Source organism: Protopterus annectens, chromosome 16.part0 (genome assembly GCF_019279795.1).
Source record: "Protopterus annectens isolate FY-2018-M chromosome 16.part0, PAN1.0, whole genome shotgun sequence".
In the NCBI taxonomy this organism is placed as follows: Eukaryota; Metazoa; Chordata; order Ceratodontiformes; family Protopteridae; genus Protopterus; species Protopterus annectens.
Genome location: NC_056750.1, coordinates 814,420,497 through 814,441,703, shown reverse-complemented (window position 1 = coordinate 814,441,703; position 21,207 = coordinate 814,420,497). Strand labels below are relative to the sequence as shown.

At 38.8% G+C, this 21,207-nt stretch overlaps 2 protein-coding genes across 2 annotated transcripts in view; one reads left to right on the top strand and one right to left on the bottom strand.

Moving 5' to 3' along the window:
- POLE3 (DNA polymerase epsilon 3, accessory subunit) overlaps positions 1 to 14,715 on the bottom strand; it is a 107,929-nt gene extending 93,214 nt beyond the window's left edge. The window contains exon 1 of the mRNA XM_044057890.1: positions 14,425 to 14,715. The gene's annotated coding sequence lies outside the window, so the exon portion shown is untranslated. The remainder of the gene's footprint in view (positions 1 to 14,424) is intronic.
- A 62-nt stretch (positions 14,716 to 14,777) lies between these two features.
- CCHR16.PART0H9orf43 (chromosome chr16.part0 C9orf43 homolog) overlaps positions 14,778 to 21,207 on the top strand; it is a 1,158,566-nt gene continuing 1,152,136 nt past the window's right edge. Inside the window, exon 1 of the mRNA XM_044057889.1 lies at positions 14,778 to 14,889. The gene's annotated coding sequence lies outside the window, so the exon portion shown is untranslated. The remainder of the gene's footprint in view (positions 14,890 to 21,207) is intronic.

Genomic DNA, 21,207 nt, shown 5'->3' with positions numbered 1-21,207 from the left:
TGGTATATAAAGATTTAATATCCATAGTAACCCAATAATAATCACAGTCCCATTTCACATTTATCAGATTATTAATCAAATCTTGTGTGTTTCTTATATGAGCTGCTACCTTACATAGATAGGGTTTAAATTGTGAATCTAAAAATAAATTAACATTCTCCAAGAAAGAATCTATTCCAGAAATAATAGGTCTCCCAGGAGGTTCTTCCAAATTTTTATGAATTTTGGGTAATGCATACATAATCGGTGTAACTGGTTTTGGAATATACAGCTTCTTGACATCAGTGTGCATAAAAAAACCCAAGCGTTCACCCATTTCCAGTAAAAATAGCAACTCATCATTATAGGACACTATTGGGTCAGTATCCAGTCTCCTGTATTCATCAGGGCTCTCCAACAATTTATTCACCATACATAAATATTTGGTTCTATCCATTATGACCCAATTTCCACCCTTGTCAGCAGGTTTGAAAATGTATTCATGTTTAACTGATTTCAAAACTTTCAGAGCTTGCCATTCATTTTTATTTAGGTTAAAACATTTCTGTTTTTTACAAAATTCACTAAATAAAAGTTTCAATTTCCCTCAAAAGAACTTTTTGAAATAATGAAATAGCTGGTACAGAAATGTATGGCATGAAAGTATTTTCTCTCTTAAGTTTTGGTAATGCTATCCTACCATATCCAGTACAGAAAACAACATTTTCATCACTAGATAATTCATTCCTAACATCCAACACATCAGATTCTAACTCATAGTTATAAATTGACAAATTACATAAGTCATCATCCATTTCCAATTCTGATTCAATAGATTCATTAGAAATAGCATTGTGTGCAACAGATTTCTCCATTTTGAAAAAATGAACTCTCAGTAACAATTTTCTAATAAAACGTTTGACATAAAAATAAATGTCAGCAAGAGATGGGAAGAAGGTGGGGACGAACTTACTTCCCTTGTGTAAAACATTTAACATTTCTGAACTCAAAACTAATTCAGACAAATTCACACAATGTAAATGAAGTTCATTAGAAAATGCCGCTGACAAACCTTCATTTAAGTTTGTTTCTTCCCTTCCTTCCATTCCTCCCATTTCTTCCCTTGTTGTATTCTTCAGTTTGAAAGTTAGAATTGTCACTGCCGTTGTTACCAGAACCTATAATAACCTCACGATTTAAGGTTCTGCTCCCCGCTGTTGTTGTCTCAGCAAAAGAAACATTTTTTGAAGAACTACCCTCCGCTGATGAAGCCGACGACGCTGATACTCCTCTGCGTTTGGAACTACTGCTCCAAGTCCTGCCCCTTGACCTATTACGGGTCCTTTGCGTAGGTTCACGTTGCCAGTTGAACAAGGTGCCGGTTTCATAGTCTTTAACATCACGGACTAACTTATTTCTTTTGCGCTGCACAATGTCAATTTCTAATTTATTGATATTATCACTTAATGTAGACATTTGAATATCATAATTCATTTCCGTTACCAGGCTGTTTTGTAAAGTCATAATGTCATTTTTGATTTTCTCATGGTTACGTTGGTTGCGCTTAATGAGTATCTTAAGCCAACCAATAGTGCACGATAATGACACTTGCTTCCATTCATTTAGGAGATCAGTTTCTTCTTCCGAAAAAGGGGTAGCTGGCAGTTTATCCACCCGCAAACCCCGCGGTGTGATGTCAAGGCTAACATACTTCTCCAACAATAACGTATCGAAGTAAACTGCTACTTCCTTAGACATCAACTTAGATAATTCATTGAAACGCTCATCCACAGCTGCATTATTACCTCCAATATTCCAGGGGTCAAGATGTGAATATTTCTTATCACGCTCACTCAGGAGATTAGAAAAATTGAATGAACTAGCTGGACCGCTCTGTTCAGAGCTCGAGCTACGAAGCGACATGATGAAAACAGATAAATGTCCAAAAAAAAGAGCAGGTGGAAAGACTGTGTGAAAACAGTTATCCAACAGCAAAAAACATACGAATTCCAACAAAGCTATTCAGCAACAAACCAAACAGTCAGATTCCACCAACGTTCTTTATTAATGATCTGGTACCTCGGCCATTCGCCTTCAAAGGATCACATTACAGCTTTGGAAATAAGCTCCATTTATATCACTCACTAATTGTTAGTATTGTACAGTATTTTAACACTGCATTCTTATCTATCCTGGATAAGCATGCTCCCAAACGTGCCATTAGAATGATGTCTAACCCACCCCATGGCTTTCTAATGAAACTAGGAATCAAATTATACTTAGGAACAAAGTCTGGGCTAAATGGAGAACCTATAGAAATAGCTCTGATCACCTATATTATAGGCAGCTCAGAAACAGTACAAAAAAGCTATACTTACAGATAAAAAAAAATTACTATTGTAAACTTCAGCAAACTCATCAAAATAATTCCCAACAGTTCTGGTCTTATATAAATAAGTTCCTTTCCCCAGGTAAGTCCCGAACACCCACCCCACTTGATGCAGATCCAAATACTCCCCATCAAACTGCCAATACCTTCAACTCTTTCTTCACTGACATTATACAATCTCTAGCTACTCAACTTATCTCAGAAAACTCCAGCATTCCCATCAACTTACCACACTCAAAATTCCAACTACAACCCATCTCTACCTTTCTCATCTATAAACTTATACAAAAACTTAAGCCATGTACTCCATCTGCTGACCAACTTCCTTCTCAATTTCTCCAAAAAGCAGCTAAGGAAATTGCTTATCCTATATCTATCTTTATAAATAGGACAATCCAGGAAGGAACCATCCCAAATATTTGGAAAATCTCCCACATTATCCCCTTACATAAAGGTGGGAACTCCAATGATTATTCCAACTATCGGCCAATTGCTCTCATCACCCCTAGCAAAAATTATGGAAAAATGCATTCACAAACAACTTCTATGCCATCTCTCTAAACACAACTTAATAGCACACTGTCAACATGGCTTTAGACCATCACATAGTACCACTACCTCCCTTCTATCCTTCACAGATACCATCAACAGAAATCGCAACAAAAACCTCCTCTCATCTGCACTTTTCATTGACCTCTCTAAAGCTTTCGACATGGTTAACCATACCCTCTTAATCAATATTCTGGAATCTCTTTCCTTTGATTCTCTAGCCTTAAAGTGGTTCAGATCATACCTCAGCAATAGACAACAAGCAGTTCTCTGGGAAAATCAAGTCTCATCCTTTCTACCCGTTACCATTGGGGTCCCTCAGATCTATTCTTGGTCCACTTCTCTTCTCCTTATTTATTAATGATCTCCATGTAGCAATTCCACAAGCCACTTGTATTCAATATGCGGAGGACTCCACACTAATATGCTCATCTACCTCTCAATCTGAACTATATTCTCTTACTCAAGATGTCTTCAACACTGTAGAAACATGGTTTATCAAACGTGGTCTCCTCCTCAATGCTAAAAAAACAAAACTCCTTCTCTTTACACCCACCACTAGGTCTTCCCCATTAGACTTTTCAATCTCATCAAATAATAGAACTGTTATTCTCCCTGATACTACCACTAAACTTCTAGGTATAACCATTGATAATAATCTCTCATTTGATTACCATATAACCAACACCATTAAAACAGTAAACAGAAAAATAGGCTCCTTATACAGAATAAAACCCTTTTTAACCTCAGCAGCCAGAGCCAAAATTGCCCACTCCCATCTAATCTCAACCCTCCTGTATGCTTCACCTATATTTAGCAACCTTAAGAAAACCAACCTTAACAAATTAGCAACCTCCTGTAATAATATCGCCAGATTTGCTACTGGCAATCGCTTCAGAACCTATCACTGTACTAATCTTAGACAACTAAATTGGCTCGAATTCCTAAACCATCTGATTATCCCCCAACTCACAATTGCCCACAAGTTATTTTACCAGCCCAATAATACCCCTATACTCTCAAAACTTATAGTCCCATATAATAATCTGAACTACCTACGTTCTTCTAGCAAACCTCTTGCCAGTTTAACAAAGTCTAATAATACAGCTGGTGACTCTCTATTTACCAACACAGCAGGAAAACACCGGAACCTACTACCCACTGAACTAACTACATCCTTACCACTCTTTAAACAAAACCTTAGAAAATACCTTCAAATGCACTGGCTATGCCCTTGTAGTAACCCTGACTAACCATCTTCTTTACCCCTCTTTCTTCCTCTTCTTGCCATACTTCCAAACCTTTACATGCTTTTGACTTGTAAATTAGACTGACCCTATTTAAACTCTAATAATCTTAGCTTTTAAATACTACTACCTCATATGATCTACTGTATATGACTCTTACTATTCTGTTTTGAGCTGTCAAGCTATATTCTGCTCACTGTACTGTTTCACAAGTGTTTTTATCTATGGTACATAACTCTTACTGTATTATATTCTGATCTAGCTCTCTTAAACTTTACTCTATTTATTGGAACTTTTCTCAAGTGTTTTTCTCAAGAATGTAAATCTACCTGTTTTTATTTTTATTTTGTTTTGTATTCCCTTTTTACCATGTAACAATATTTTATACTTTGTATATCTGTGTGGAGCTTTTCTCCCCGGGCCTCTACTGAAAATGGAAATATATCCAGCTAGACTAGCCTGGTCAACAAATGTAAAATAAAATAAATAAATAAAATCACGCACTGGAAAAAAGGCAGTTGTATTCCGTTTCCTACCCATTTTTCTTTTCCCTTTCCTGTGTTCCTCATGGCTCCCTTTGTTGATTTAAGGGCCTAGGAAGTAAGGGGAAACTCTCCGGGATGGTTCCCATCTGAAATGGCCACGATTCGGTCCATTTTTCACTTGAGGGACGCCTACAACTTTTTTGTTGCTTTATTTCGTTTCTGGAAGTGGAATCTGCTTAAAAACAGTTAGGAATGTCTCGGCCTCTTTGGGGTTAGTGACCATGTATTTAACCTCTTTAACACTGAACATTAGTGGATTTGGATATTCGGGAATTTGATTTTCTTTTCTACCTGAAACCTGCAATATGGAGACAGAAGTTGCCTTGCTTGCCTTATCTGGATGGGAAGGTCTTGGGCAAATGAAATTTTATTATTATTCCAGGTGAATGTACCTTTCTTCTTGGCTTCAAATAGGATTTTATTTACATCTTGGTAGTTTAATACTTTAATATAGAGAGGGCTTGGTCTCAGTGGGGACTGTTTCTCCCAGAGCTCTGTGGGCTTCCTTTATTACCACTTGTTGTGTTTCTTCAGAGTCATCCAGCAGAGATTTTATTATAAATTTGATAGTTGGTATTAGATTACTATGTGACACAGTTTCAGAGATTCCTCTAATGATAATGTTATTTCGTCGTGACCTTGCCTCACGGTCTGTTATTTTTGTTTGTAAACTTTGCAGATCTTTGTCATAGGAATCAGTTCTTTGAGCAATAGAATTTATTTTTACTTTATTTTCTAGTATTTTTGCCTCAGATTAGCAATAGAATTTATTTTTACTTTATTTTCTAGTATTTTTGCCTCAGATTTTTCCATTCTAGTAAGTATTTGGTTATATGAATCACCAAATGTTTGAAATTGTAAATATAGTTCCTGTATTGATTGCTCAATAGGTAGCAAAGCAGTTTTAATGCCTTCCAGGTTAGCTGCCTGGTCTGCTTTTTGTTTTCTTCCTTTGATTGCTGTTTTTGTTATCTGGAATAGATGGTCAGTCTTATTTCTGCGTTCCATGTTGTCTTCTGGGTTTATTTTAATCCAGGGTATTTCAGAAAGCTAGGTGCTAGCAGTGCTCACAGAACAGCGGCCATCTTTAACTCCCTCAGGCAGCACAGAGATTCGTAAAGCAGCTGAACTTCTTACACATATTCTCTCAAGTCTACAAGACAGGCATTTTCCCATACCTTTAGACTTTAAGCCAAAGATGGCTTTCCCACGATTTAAAATCTCTTCTCAAACTCTACAATGAATCCCGGCATTTCTGGAAAGGTAATCCTACTCTAGGAAACAGAGAACAGTATACAAACTTAAGGAACCTGGCCAAAATAGCCATTAGAAGACACAAACATCATTCCATGATACATCTCTAAAACTCCAAGACTTTGACATTTTAAATATCTGTCTAACCACTAAGGAATATATTCAGAGCTGCTGTCCTTTTCTATGTCTGTCTAGAATTACTAGTTGGATTAACTGGCAAAGAAAGCTACAACTTAGATGTTTAGATTACAGACTTGCATTCTGAGGCCAGAGTTTCCATCAACAGCCCATCTGTACGAAACATTCAAGTTTCCTTAACTGTGCAACTGCAATACCATTTTGTATGAAAAATCAGACTCTAAAATACTATACTTTTCATTTGATAAAGACTGAAGCTGATGTCTTATTTTTCAGCGCAGCAGTGTTGTGAATAATGCTATCCACGCTTTTGGAAAACGAGACCACCTGATCATCAGCTATCATAATGTAATAATGTTGGTTGGCCTTTTTAAGAAAGAATTATTCAGCAGCAAACAGTTTGCTATCATATTAGCAGTCTAGCTGATGGAAGCATACCACAATAAGCGGTAGGTATAAAGAGTCAATATGCTTAGCTTACAAACACAAAGTACAGGGTTGGATTCTCACCTTTGGGGAGCATGGTTAGGATTAAGAAGGCCCTCTGGGGTCACTGGCCTAATAATAACCTACGACAAAGTACAGACAAGGGGTACTGTCAATGGAAAGGCATTAGTAGCCCTCCTGGCACACACTCTTGGTATATATGTATATAAAAGTCTAGTTGTGTCTCAGTTACTGTTGTTAAACTGACAGTGGAAAGCACTGGGCTCAAATTAAAGTAGGTGAAACCTAGAAGAGCCACAGATTATAGCTCTTGTTCTGGAGCAAAAATTGTACATCTCATATGGGCTGGTAGGTGTTAGTTATAACCCAAGAGTGCACTGTGCATTTCCCAAAAGTTCTTAAACCCACTCATACTCCTGAACATACATTTCAGTGGCAGTGGTGCAGATTTGGACTTGTCATCCCTGTCATTTGCCACTAGTGTGTGTACATTTGCAGCCACACAGTAATACATAACGCAGTAAGAATTGTACAGCAGTTTTTTTTTAATGATACAGCATATAGAACACTGGCAAGATGAGCTCTGTGGACTATACCAATATAGCTCTTTCCCCTTGGGTCTTCACTGAAAACGGGTTGCTTACTATCAATGCAATGCAAATAGCTAATAACCTTTCCTTTTTACAATTATTTTGCATTGTGATTATTAATTTGTATATTGTCACTTTACTTATGTTTGCAGAGGCTTTTCCCCTCGGGTCCCCACTGAAAATGTGTTTGTTTGCAAACTCAGTTGGACTAACCCGGTTAACAAATGTGAAACAATATAATAAATAAATAAAATGAATGTCAGGTGCTGGTTGTGCTAGCTACAATGGATGTACACTCCTGTTAAAATGCCCGTTTTTTGTGATATAAAAAATTAGACCACAATAAATCATTTCAAAACTTTTCCCACCTTTAACGTGGCCTATAACCTGTACAATTAAATTGGAAAACAAACAAATCCTCTTAGGAGAAAAAATATAAAAAATAAAAATCATACAATAAGCTGGTTGCATAAGTGTGCACACCTTTAAACTAATACTTTGTTGAAGCACCTTTTGATTTAATTACATCATTCACTCTTCTTGAATAGGAGTCTATCAGCATGGCACATCTTCCTCTTCAGATCACCCCACAGATTTTCTGCTGGATTTAGGTCTGGGCTCTGGCTGGGCCATTCCAAAACTTTAATTTTCTCCTGGTGAAGCCATTCTTTTGTTGATTTGCATGTATGCTTGGGGTCATTGTCATGTTGAAAGGTTCCTCTTCAGCTTTCTAGCAGATGCCTGAAGGTTTTGGGCCAAAAGTAACTGGTATTTGTAACTGTTCATAATTCCCTCCACCTTGACTAAAGCCCCAGTTCCAGATGAAGAAAAGCAACCCCAAACCATGATACTGCCACCACCATGCTTCAATGTAGGGATGGTGTTTTCTTGGTGATGTAAAGTGTTGCTTTTGTGCCAAACGTACCTTATGGAATTGTGGCCAAAAAGTTCAACCTTGGACTCATCAGACCATAACACATTTTCCCACATGCTTTTGGTAGACCTGATGTTTTGTAAATTTTAGCCGGGCCTGGATATTTTCTGTGTAAGGAAAGGCTTCCATCTTGCAACCTTATCCCATAGTCCAGACATATGGAGAATACGGGAGATTGTTGTCATACGTAGTACACAACCAGTACTTGTCAGAAATTCCTGCAGCTCCTTTAGTGTTGCTGTAGGTCTCTTGGCAGCCTCCCTGACCAGTTTTCGTCTAGTCTTTTCATCAATTTTGGAAGGACGTCCAGTTCTTTGCAACACCACTGTTGTCCCATATTTTCTCCACTTTTTGATTACTGTCTTCACTGTGTTCCATGGTACATAAAATGCGGTGGATATTTTTTTTGTACCCTTCTCCTGACTGATACCTTTCAACAATGAGATCCCTTTGATGCTTTGTAAGCTCTCTGTGAACAATGGCTTTTACTGTAGCAGGCAGAGTAAATGTCAGGAAAATCCTACTAGGACAGCTGAACTTTATTTGGGGTTAATCAGGGTCTCTTTAATTGATGGCAGCTATGTACTCAAGAAGACATAACGTTGTAATTAAATCAAAGGGCGCTTCAACAAAGTATTAGTTTGTGCACACTTATGCAACCAGCTTATTGCACGTTTTTATTTTTTATATCCCCCCCCCCCCCCCCCAACAGATTTGTTGCTTTTTCAATTCAATTTGATTGTACAAGTTATAGGTCACATTAAAGGTGGGAAAAATTTTGAAATGATTTATTGTGGTCTAATTTTTTTATATCACAAAAACCTAGCATTTTAACAGGGGTGTGTAAACTTTTTATATCCACTATATAAACTTTGTCCATTTGGAATTATTTGGGTTCACACCTGAAATCAGTAAAGGGCATTTGAATATATACCAGAACCAAACTAACCAAGTACAAGTGAGGTTTGTTACTCCTGTGCTCATGGGAATAGAACCCACAACCTTATACACCAAAGGAGAATGTGCTACCTGTTGCACCACTTAAACTAATTTCTGCATGAATTAACTAATAAGATCATAGCTCCATTAACTATTCAGGGACAAATCTCAACAAAATCAGAAACAATCAGGCAGTTTTAAAATATTAGTACTACTAACTTGAGATATTTGTTTACCAGGAAAGTCCACTGGACCAGAATGAGCCCATTTTCAGTAGAGGCCCAAGAAGAAAAGCCCTAAAGTTAAAAATAACAGTTACATACCCAACCACAGCCCATAAGGCATAACAACGTACCAAACACTCTAGTCATAGGTAACTCTATACTCGGGAACACTTGATGTTCCACTCACCAGGATAAACAAGGAGAAAGTTACTGTCAGCTGCCTGTCGGGTGCCAGGATCCGCTACACAACGCACCCACTCATGTCATTCCACAACAAGTACAAATATGATCCTGTCATTGTCCATGTTGGTGTGAATGACCTGAGACATACCTCTCTGGACTACTTGAAAATAGACATGGAGGAGCACTCCAATCTTGTAGCCCAGGCAGGTATGACCCTAGCCCTGAGTAGCATCTTGCCATCACCCAGAATGATACCACAGTACAAAGAAAAAATGATTAACTTCAACAATTGACTAAGCTTCTGGTGTCATTCTAAGGAGATCCAGTATCTGTCTGCCTGGGATGACATGATCGAGAGACCACGATGCTTTGCCAGAGATAGCCTGCACCTGTTGTCCTTGGGATTCCGGACACTGGCTAAGGCTCTTGCCACCCCTATAGTGCCTTTTTTTAGGTAAGGTTCAAATGACAAATTCACCACCGTAACAGATACAAGCAAGCAAAATCTGTGGGTAATGCTACTCAATGCTAGAAGTCTAAACCTCAAAATGCACTCACTTGAGGCACTCCTTAAAATGCAGAACACTGACATCTGTGCAGTGACAGAGACCTGGTTCAAGGCTCCAGAGAGCACCCCTGCTTACCACGCTATAATTCATACCACACCTTTCGGCCACCTAACCTGGACCAAAACACTAAAGGCGGAGGCTTGTCCATATTCATTAAGGATATTCACAGCTCAAGGCTAGTTGCTCAGCATAATGCACCCGAGATTATCCAAGTGCAACTAACTCTGGGCAAGACCGCAATCCAAATTCTAGCTTGCTACAGATCCCCCATTATGCCCCAGGATTCCCACTCCTCATTTCTTGATACACTGGAAAATATTAGGGTACAACCTAACACTCTAATAATGGGCGATTTCAACTACCCCACCATTAACTTTGAAAACTACTCCTGTACCAACTCTTTTGCTCAACATTTTCTGGAATGCATAAATTCCAATGCCTAAGATCAACTTATCTACACCCCCACCAGGGGCAGCAACATCCTAGACCTGGTCATTACCAACATGGGCGACCGGTGATCCACACCAGAGGTCAATTCTTCATTGGTCAGATCCGACCACAAGCTAATCACCCTAGACATACGCATCCTACTCCCACCCCCATTAGGGAAACCACCATAAAAAATTTCTCCAAAGCCAACTTCTCGTTTCTTAAGACAGAAGTGGCAAACTTCATGACACCCATTTAGACGGACAATACAGGTACGACTGCTAAATCCTACACAAATGCACTTTATAAGCACTTACACAAGTACATGGATCATGCTATCCCTAACAGAACCAAGATGCTATTCTCCAAAAAAAGGAAGCCAGTCTGGTGGTCCCCTGCCATAAACAAACTCTACAACAGAAAAAAAAAAAGAGTAAAGGAACGCCGGTCAGCCTCAGCAAGAAGCTGAGATCCCTCATAAAATCCTCCAAAGCTAGTTATGAAAACAAAAATCGCCACCGTTTTCTAAAAACATCCACAAAGCATTCTATAGCTATGTCAAGAATCTCAAAGGCAACAAACACTCAGATCTGCTCTGACTTACAGCACAATGGGGCTAAATATACAGAACCAACTGATACTGCCAACATCCTGGCAAATAGGTTCATTTCTAACTTTACCCCCCTCTCTATACCAAAAGAATGCAAAGTTCCTGTAATCATGGCTGTACGGGTAAAAACCACAATTTCCAAAGCCAAGAACACAGCATCCATGGGACCGGACAACATCCCAGGCTGAGTTCTACAAGAACTACAGAATGAACTGGCACCCCACCTAGATACCATGCTCAATCATAGCCTCACCTAAGGCTTTGTGCCCACTGAATGGTGCACAGCAACAGTTATCTCACTCCACAACAGGGGATCCACCATGGACCCCAGGAACTGCCACACCATTAGTCTGATGAGCCTGGTCTGCAAGGCGATGGAACGTATCATCATGGAACTTATAAATAAAGACATTGGTAATCTCCAAACTCTGGACCCCACCCAGTTTGGGTTTGTAAAAGACAGATCATGTCTCCTAAACCTGAAAGACTTCTTTGAAGCAGTCAACAAAGCCATAGATGAGGGTTAGATGGTTCACACAGCCTATCTAGAGCTCACCAATGCTTTCGACACCATCCCTACCCTCTGTAAACTAGGTATAAATCCCTATGTCACAAGATGGGTTGCCAACTGGCTCACAGACAGAACACACATTGTGAAAGTAGCAGACTCCAAATCCGACTTCGGACCAGTGACAAGTAAAGTACCACAGGGTTCAGCCCTGGGTCCTCTCCTGTTTGGTATCTACTTCTCTGAAGTACAAGCTAACACAGAAGGTCTTTGGCTAACGATGTTCACAAAGAAATGCAAACTAGGAGCCATAATCGAAACGCCTAACAATGTGGACATCCTACAAAAGGGCCTCACGGAGACAGATGCCTGGTGTCAAAGCCATGGCCTCAAGCTCAATGCCAAAAAGTGCACTGTCATCCCTTTTGGTAAAAACTCTATACCCATGAACTACCACATAGAAGGTAGTCTACTTAACACTGAAAGTTAAACATTGCCAAAGTGGTTAGGAAGACCTTCTATATTGCCCATCTTATCATGAAGGGTTTCACATCTAGATCAAGAGAGATCATTGTGCCCCTACACTCATCTCTTATTAGGCCAATGATTGAGTACAATGCCCCATTTGGGATGTATCTTACTAGACACCTGCAGCAGTTGGAAAGACCCCAAAGTTCCTCACCAAGAGGATAAAGGGTCTTAAACATATGTCATAAACTGCCCGACTGAAAAAACTCCAGCTCTATTCAGTTGCATAATGCCTACTCAGAGGTGACCTGTGCTTAACGTACAAGGCCATGTCCAATCCGGAATTAATGGACATGCTCCACCTCAAAACATCCAAATCCATCAGAGCCACGAGAGCAAGAGACTTAAACCTCAACACAGAAATAAATAGGACGTGCTGGAGGGACAGATTCATAACCCAGAGGCTCCCTACACTCTGGTACAGAATCCCAATCCATGTTAGGCAAAGCCCCTCACTAACTATTCAAGAGAAGTCTTGACGAGTGGATGGGAGATCGCAGGTTTACCCCGGGGGGTCATCTCCGTCACTGCTAGACAGAGGCACAGTAAACTAAACCCTAAATGGGCGTAGTATTCTCATCCTAAGGGGTGGTGAAAGCCACACACACTCTGGCTAGGCTTATAAATGCCCTAGGGCAGATAGCCTAGTACGAACCTATGAACCTATAAGAGACGTTGGGACACAGGTGAACAGTAGTCTCTCCTTTGATAATCACATCGCCACAGTAGTCAGGAAATCTTTCTACGTGGCAGACCTCATTACAAAAGGTTTCTCATCCAGGGAAAAAAAAGTAATTATTCCCCTCTACTCATCACTCATTAGACCCATTATAGAGTACAATGCCCCTTTTGGTATGTACCTCACAACACATCTACAACAACTGGAAAGGCTGCAGAAATACATCATAAAGAAGATGACTGGCCTCAAACAGATGCCATACGCAGACCGTCTCAGAAAACTCCAGCTTTTACTCCGTTGCTTATCGCTTACTCAGAGGAGATCTCTGCCTAACATACAAAGCTATGTCAAACCCAGAGCTGTTGGACATGCTCCACTTAAAAAAATCCCAATCCCTCCAAGTTACACGCTCTAGGGACCTAAACCTTGTCACCACAATAAACAGAACATACTGGAGGGATAGATTCCTGTCCCACAGACTTCCCATACTCTGGAACAAACTACCTATCTTTATCAAACAAAGCTCCTCATTAGCACTCTTCAAGAAAAATCTTGACGATTGGATGGAAAACAGGAAATTCACCCCGGGATCACTTCTGTAGCTCTGCTCGACAGGGCACAGGAAAATAATTTTCTTGGGTGCCGAAAGCCAGGGTAGCTTTTTGGCTAGGCTTATATAGGCCCTAGGGCCAATAGCCTAGTACCTACCTATGACATATCAAATAAGTCTCAAACAATTTAAAGAAAACAAAATCCAAAGTGTTTTATAAAGAAGTCATTAGCTCCTGGTTACAAGAATACTTACATGTTGCTAAAACAACAGAATGTGAATTAATATGCATTTTCTGAAATAAGATAATTCTAATTACAGATACCAAGTAGTGAATGTAATTCAATAAATTTTCTCCAAGAGTCATTAATTTTAGGAGGGATTGAGAGTTACAGAGCTAAAACTTAAGTCAAAATCAGGGACAGTTGAGAGGTATGAACGACTGAGAATTATTACTGGATCATATACATTACCCTAAGGATTCCAGGGAAGAAGCAGAAAACAAAACAAAGATAAATATCATCTGCAGTTACAAAGCCTGCTGTCTATTACTAGATACTATTTACAAGCAAAATCTAAATCCGGCCACTCAACAAACCGTAATAGAATAACATATACCTCTCAACTGTCCAGATTTTTGCCACATATTTTGGTCTAGTCCTCATCATATTTATGGTTTTCTAACAAATCACGGAGGATTGAAGTCCGTAAATAATGACACATTTAAGTCTCAGGCTTCATTTCCTTAAGAACATGCATACTAACACAAATCCTATGATTCTAGCAGCGAGTTTTACAGGAGTAATATTTGTCTCTAATTTGGGACCTTTACCCCACACACCATTATTTTTGGCTTTATCGAGGTTTCTTGAGCTAAGAGAGTGACAGGTGGAACAACATATTTAAAAATGTCATCCTACATTAATTTTTGACTTTGTAACTACTTCTGCAGCCAATGGGCGGAGAGCTATGCGAGGAGATAAATTCCCATGCTCTCTTTAGTGGCACCAAAATAAACGTGATGCACAAGCACAAACAACATATGAACATAAAACAATCAGTACTAAAGTACCATTTCAATAATAAAACAAGTTTCGATAAAGTTAATGCATAACATAAAACAATTCGCATACTTGCAATTTATCTTGTTTATGCCTTCCTAATACAACCTTTCGTCACAACCGCTTTTCGCAAAACCAATAATCGTTTACGTCGATAATATTCAACAGCGAGAACCGGGAAGACAAACACCACACCACCACCACGCGCTACCCTTTCACCCTTTCCCTTTAACCCGAAGGACCCGCTTTCCTGCGTTCATTAACTATAAAGTACCCACTCTCTTACTGTTACAGTGAACACGAATTTCTGAATGTCGTCAAGTAAAGAGACAATCCACCTTGATTTAAGTCGGAAGTTGTTTTTACGCTAACAAATTGCTTTCACGCTATATGTAAGATTCTGAAACTCCGGCTCAAATACCCGTCATGTTAAGAAACGTGGATTTTCTGCGCATGTGTTAGTTGGACGCGTCTTCCGTTACCTAGTGACGGGTACTTTTGCTTAGTGAGAGAATTATGAGGGAGTTAAACTAGAAGGTAGGTTGCCTGATGTTTATTTATCAGTGTGTATTTTCTTAAATTCCCTTCCCGAAAATGTGCACCAGGAAGCTGTAATTTTTAAGCTGTAATTTTTTATTTTTATTTTTTTTGGGGGGGGGGGGGTCACAGAACAGCAAACTGCAGTATCGCTCAACACCACGAAAACCGGTTTGTTGTTGATTAAAGTAGTTGTTTAGTCAACGTAGAGTCAGGCTCCGTATAACTAAATATTAATTCTGCTCTGCTTTGTCTGTGGACAGATGCAACCGTACATCCTCCAAAATAAATGAGCGCTTGACAGGGAAGCTAAACGCCGTGCTTATGACTTGTGTTACGTAGTAAAAATACTGATACAAGTAACAGTGGTATATGTAACTTTTAGTAACTCCTCTCTGAGCAGCTTTATCACCATTTCCGTTGTGATAGAGATTGCTGTATCCTTCATAATTATGGGTACGGCAACAATCGGCGTTATTGTGGAACATTGCAGCTTGCCAGTGCATTTGAGTAGCTGTCAGAAAGTTACGGTCATAGCGTAAACGTTACGACAGTAGCGTACTGTGACAGTCGCTATTGCCATAGCATTCTGACAGGTTTTGGTTAATTCTGTTTGTATGAGGGGACTGTTACTCTGGTTAACTCTCATTATTCTTCTGAAAACAAGTAGTGTGTGGGATTACCCCCCACCCCCACCCCACCCTTACATACAGAACTAATAACTGCCTCTCAACTTCTTTGTAAGTCAAGCAGAGATCGCCTCTAAGTAGTCGATATGAGACAGAGAATATTTGGAGTTTTTTGAGTCTGTCCATATAGGAAAAGTGTTTAAGGCCTAGGTTCTACTTTGTGAGGTACTTTTGTGGGCTTTCCAGTTGTTGCAGGTGTATAGCGAGGTACATGCCAAATGGGGCATTGTACTCTATGACTGGCCTAATGAGGGAAGAGTAGAGGGAGACGATGACCTCTTTCTTCCTGGACGCAAAACTCTTAGTAACGAGAAGTGCCACATAAAAGTACTTTCTGACCACAGTGGCAGTGTGGTGGTCAAAAGAGAGGTTGCTGTCAACCTGTGTTCCCAGATCTCTTATAACGTTTTCTGTGTTCAGTGGGCTACCATCGATGTGGTAGTTCATGGGAACTGGATTTTTCCCAAAGGGGATGACGACACATTTTTGGCATTGAGCTTAAGGCCATGGTTTTGACACCAGTCACTGTCTTGTGCACTATAGTTTGACAGAAGGATCCCAAAATGGCTGTCCTGAAAATTTTATACCAGAATTCCATTCAATTAAAATGATTTAATTGTGCACGGCAGTTGGTCAGAAGAACTATTTTACATTAAAATCTATATTGTGTACACCTCGCCTTATATGTGTGTGTGTGTGTGTGTGTGTGTGTGTGTATATATATATATATATATATATATATATATATATATATAATGTGTGTGTATACACACACACACACACACACACACACACACACACACACGTATGTATGGTCACTCAGTGTAACATTAACATAAATCAGTGTGCAAATTTACTGTTACTGAAATCTCATTTCATAGACTAACAGATCATAGAAAATTTCAGGTAGAGCAAAGTGCTTTTTGGAGAGGGATGTGGGTAGCTTTATCTCTCACACACCTTCTTTATTTTATTATTTATTTATTTTGCATTTGTTAACTGGGAAAGTCTGACTGGACACAAGTCCTTTTTCAGGGGAGGCCTGGGTAGAAAAGCTCCAGTAACTGAAAAGGCAAAAAAAAAAGAAGTGAAAACATTTATATAAAATGGCATATAAGAAAATATACTTTATACAAACAGTACTAAAAGTAAACTTTTACAGAAATAATAATAGTAGCAATAACAATGTTCATAATTATTGAGCAGTGTTAATATAGATAACATAAGAGTTTGCAGATGTAGTACATCAAGTTCCGTACAGATTACAAATAGAGTTACATTATGAATTACACATAGTACAGTTCAAACAATGGTGAGTGATGTACATATATTGACAGTCAGTTTTGTAACCCAGGAATTAGTGACAAAAAATATTTTCTGAGTTTTTTGGAGGAAAGTTGTTGTTTATCCAGGGGTATTGCATGAGCATAGTCAAGATTTAAATAGATGTACTTTGAGTATCTTTTTAAAATGGAGTGGGTTGGTAGTTGTGATGATATGGGCTAGTGCCAGCATAGCTAACTGGAGTTTTACAAAGAAAGATATCCTTTGAATATCAAACTGATGTATACAAGATGCTTGTTTTACAAATGTATTGGAACTGGATGGCATTTGAATATCAAACTTGATTTGTACAGATGCTTATGTTACAAATGTATTAAAACTGTATGGCATTTGAATATCAAAATGTATTTGTAAAGTTGCTAGTGTTGAAAAATGTGTCAACAGTGGGTCCTACTGGACAGAAAGAAAATATGCATACAGGTAGCAACTGATTAAATATATATACTGTAACTGAGAAAACCGGAAAAGCAGAGGTTAACCAGCTAGCCTACTTTAAAAATGTAAATGAGCTGTTAAACCATTAAAATGGCATCCCACAGTGATGAATAGGACCGGAGATGGTGGGTCTGGAAGAAGCCATTGTTTATTAGCTTCAGTAAAAAGAGGAAAGTGCTGTGATTGTTTCTTGGCCTCATGCCTGCCATAAACATCAGAAAAGCTCTAGATATGCATTTTTTACATGTCTCTGCTAAACTTCTCTCCCAACTTCAAAAGGGGATAGTGTGGGAGCCTAGAGTCAGGTGACCAGATGAGGTCATTCTGCCAGCCCTGGAAATAATATTTTTTAGATGTTACATGGAGTAATCTCTGTGTATTGAATACTGGGAGCCTGACTAGAAAGACTCCTCATACAGTTCATCTTGTGAGTTATTAGGGAACAGTAATTTCTTTAAATCAGTCAGGAATATATAGCAGGATTAGTTTATTACTGGTTTTCTATACTTGTCTGAGTCTACCCATCAGTATTATTTTTTAATATTTCCTATGGTTTGAACTCTGTGGTTTGCTGCAAGTCTATATTCAGTATTTTCATGTTCTTTTATAATTTATTATTAAATATATTTTATACTTTTATCGTGGCTGGTCCTTTTAGAAAATGTTTAACCTCTGCGAGTGCTTGAATTTGTTTGGTGACATTGTGGGGCCATTCCTGAGAGTCTTGCTGTGAGGTCAACTACTGCCATTTGTGTTAGTATTAATATTGGACCGTATAATTGGATAATGTTTGTAAGGGCCTTAGAGTGTCTGGTGGCAGTGATAACTTCCTTATAGTATGGGCAGAATGGGGCACAGTGGGTAAATCTGTGCCAGCCTTTCTCAGGTGTGTGTGTGTGTGTGTGTGTGTGTGTGTGTGTGTGTGTGTGTGTGTGTGAGCTACTTGGAGCAGGGACACAAAGCACTGGATTCACAGAGAAGCTGCTGGAGGACTTAGCTTGACCACTCAGCTGAGGACTTAACCCTGTAGCTGTGCTAGTGGGAGCCTTACTGGGGTCCTGGAGGGAGACAGATATAAAGAAATCCAGACCCTGAGCTGGTTCTGTTCCCTGTATGCTCTTAAGGGAAATTCTACTTGGTGCAGACAGTTGCATCTGAAAATACTGTGTGTATCTATTTTTCTCAAGTGAATGGTCCCCCATCAGTGTCAGTGGTGGGGGGTGAGGCTCCTGGATCACTGGCCCAGAGAGAGAGAGAAGACATTGCATATTGATCACAGTAGTATTAGTTATGTCAGAAGGGACTTTGTTCCAGATTTTGGCTATATAGTTTCTTTTGCATTTTTAGTGAGATATTGTTGGTTTCTGTAAAGGATACCCAACTTTTTGTGTACTTCTTTTTTTATTGATTGCACAATATGAATATCAAATCTTAAGTTACTATCAATGACTACTCCCATTAATTTAATGTGGGTCATGAATGTGGGTCATGGTTGAGAGGAAAGTATTGTTTAGGGATAGAATATTAAAATTAGAGGAGTGATAAAGTGTGCCTTGTAGGTTGAAAATCATAAGTTTATTTTTTTTAGGGTTTAGGATTAGTTGGGAATTAGATAGCCATGTCTCTTACTTTGAAAAAGCATCCTGTGTTATAGTTTGTAATTGCTGAGGAGATTATGCTGCCCATATCAATGTAGCATAATGTACTGTATGACAGAAGCATGCTATGTTGCAGTACAGAGTTTGTTAGTAAATCTAGAAAATGGTAGATGACCCAGGATTGATCCTTGAAGTACTTCTGTTGTGGTAGGCAGAAGAGAAGTCTTGTTGCCATTGCATGGCTTGTAGACGGTTAGTTAGTAGTCCTGGAACCATTCAATGGTAACTGGACTTGGAGTTAGTTCAGTTAATGCATTAATCAGTTTGTTGTGTGAGAACATGTCAAAAGCTTTAGAAAGGTCAAGAAATATTTATGAGACAAATTTTTCATTGTTTCTAAGAACAATAACAGTATTAGTGATGTGATCAGAGCTGTGGTGGTGCTATGGCAAGGTCAGAAACCATGTTGAGTGTCAGTTAGTAGTTTTAGTAAATTGTGTATGTACATCTTTTTCAAGAATCTTTTGACAGGGGAGAGACTATGGCTGTTGGGCAATAATTAGACCGTTCTGTTGATGTACCTACTTTATGCAAGGGGATAATATGGGAAGTTTACCATATAGCAGGAACTTGGTTTTCAGCTATTGATCTGTTAAAAAGTATGGATACAGGGTAGGTGATTACGACTGCAGCAACTTTAAAGTACTCTACATGTAGTTTGTTGGCTGCTAGGGTGGTACTTTTAATTAGTTAAAAATTAAGTAATTTTTTATCATATCTGTTGAGATGGGTTAGAGGGAAAAGACATTATTATTATTATTATTATTATTATCCAAAGTAGGTGGGGTTGGAGAGTGAGTGGTTCTACGTTTTTTTGATAGAGCTAGGATTGTTTCGGTGAAGTATGGCTCTATCAAAAAGGCAAAGTTGTCAGTGCTAGAGGTAGTGGTGGGGGTGTGTGCTGGCATTCCCGGGTAGGAGGATCTTACTAATAGCAGACCAGAATTTTTTTTTTTGGGGGGGGGGGTTGTGGTGCATAGTTTGGATATTGTGATGGTACTTAGTTTTGTCTACTTTGATTTGTCTTTTTGCCTTCTTATTTCTAAGCTCCTGGTAAGTCTGTTAGGATGTTTTATTCCATTTATTTTGGTATTGTACCTAGGCTTTATTTCTTTTAGTTAGTAATGCCCTAGTTTCTTTAGTTAGCCATGGAGCATGGCTGGATTTAATTTTTATAGTTCTAGGTGGTGCAGGAATGCTCAAGATATTAATGAAGGTAGAGTTAAAATATTTCATGGCTTCATCTAGGGGTTGGAATTTGAGTGGAGACCAGTTGCAAAAAACATCCAGGTTAATATGATTAATTGGATTTTGAGAGTCACAGCTTAACCAGTCTATGTTAAAATCTGCAATGATAAGTGTTTACTGGGGCAGGTTTATAGAGGACCAATGTAGTATATTTTCCATAGTGGGGAGGTTGTTTCCAGGTGGTATGCAGGATCCAGTAATGTTTATATACTTATTAGAATTTATTTTTAGTTTTGTTTAAAGCATTTCAGCATTGTCAAAGTTGGGGGGGGGGGGGTTGAGATTCACGGGTTCTACAGTAAATTTGTTTCTAAATAGTATAACTATTCCACCCCTTTTTTGCCATTTATGTCTGCCCTCAGAATATTATATCCTGGTGCAAGAATTTCACCATCCCTAGTTTCTGATTTAAACCCGGTCTCAGTTGTTATACTTATGTGTGATGTGTAGAGAGAAAGCAGGGCATGGAGGTCTTAGATTTTATTTGTGATGCGTCTGATGTTTATGTTTAACAGGAGTAGGCTGGTTGCTTTTTGGGGATGGTTTATTAAATTAAGACTGTTTGGTTTGTAAATGGTGGGGTATATTGATAGGTGAATTCTTTGGTCCAGGGTTTGGCTAAATGTCCCTATTGAGAGTTATTTTGGGGGGGGGTATGACATTGAGAGAGTAGGATGAATGAGGTTTGATGTATGGAGGTTGTGATGAAGATAAGAGGGAGATATGCTGATGTCAAAGTTGCCAAAGCTTCAGGCTCATTCTTTTATTCAAGAACAAATTACATAACTGATCTCATAATGACATGTTAACTCAAATGTACTTGCATTTTTCCTTCATGTTATATTGAGCTTTCCCTGATGGCTTTTAAAGAAGCAGCATTATTTACATCTTATAATGGCATTAGAAATGCTTTAAGCCAAAATATTCAGAAATATAACACTTAC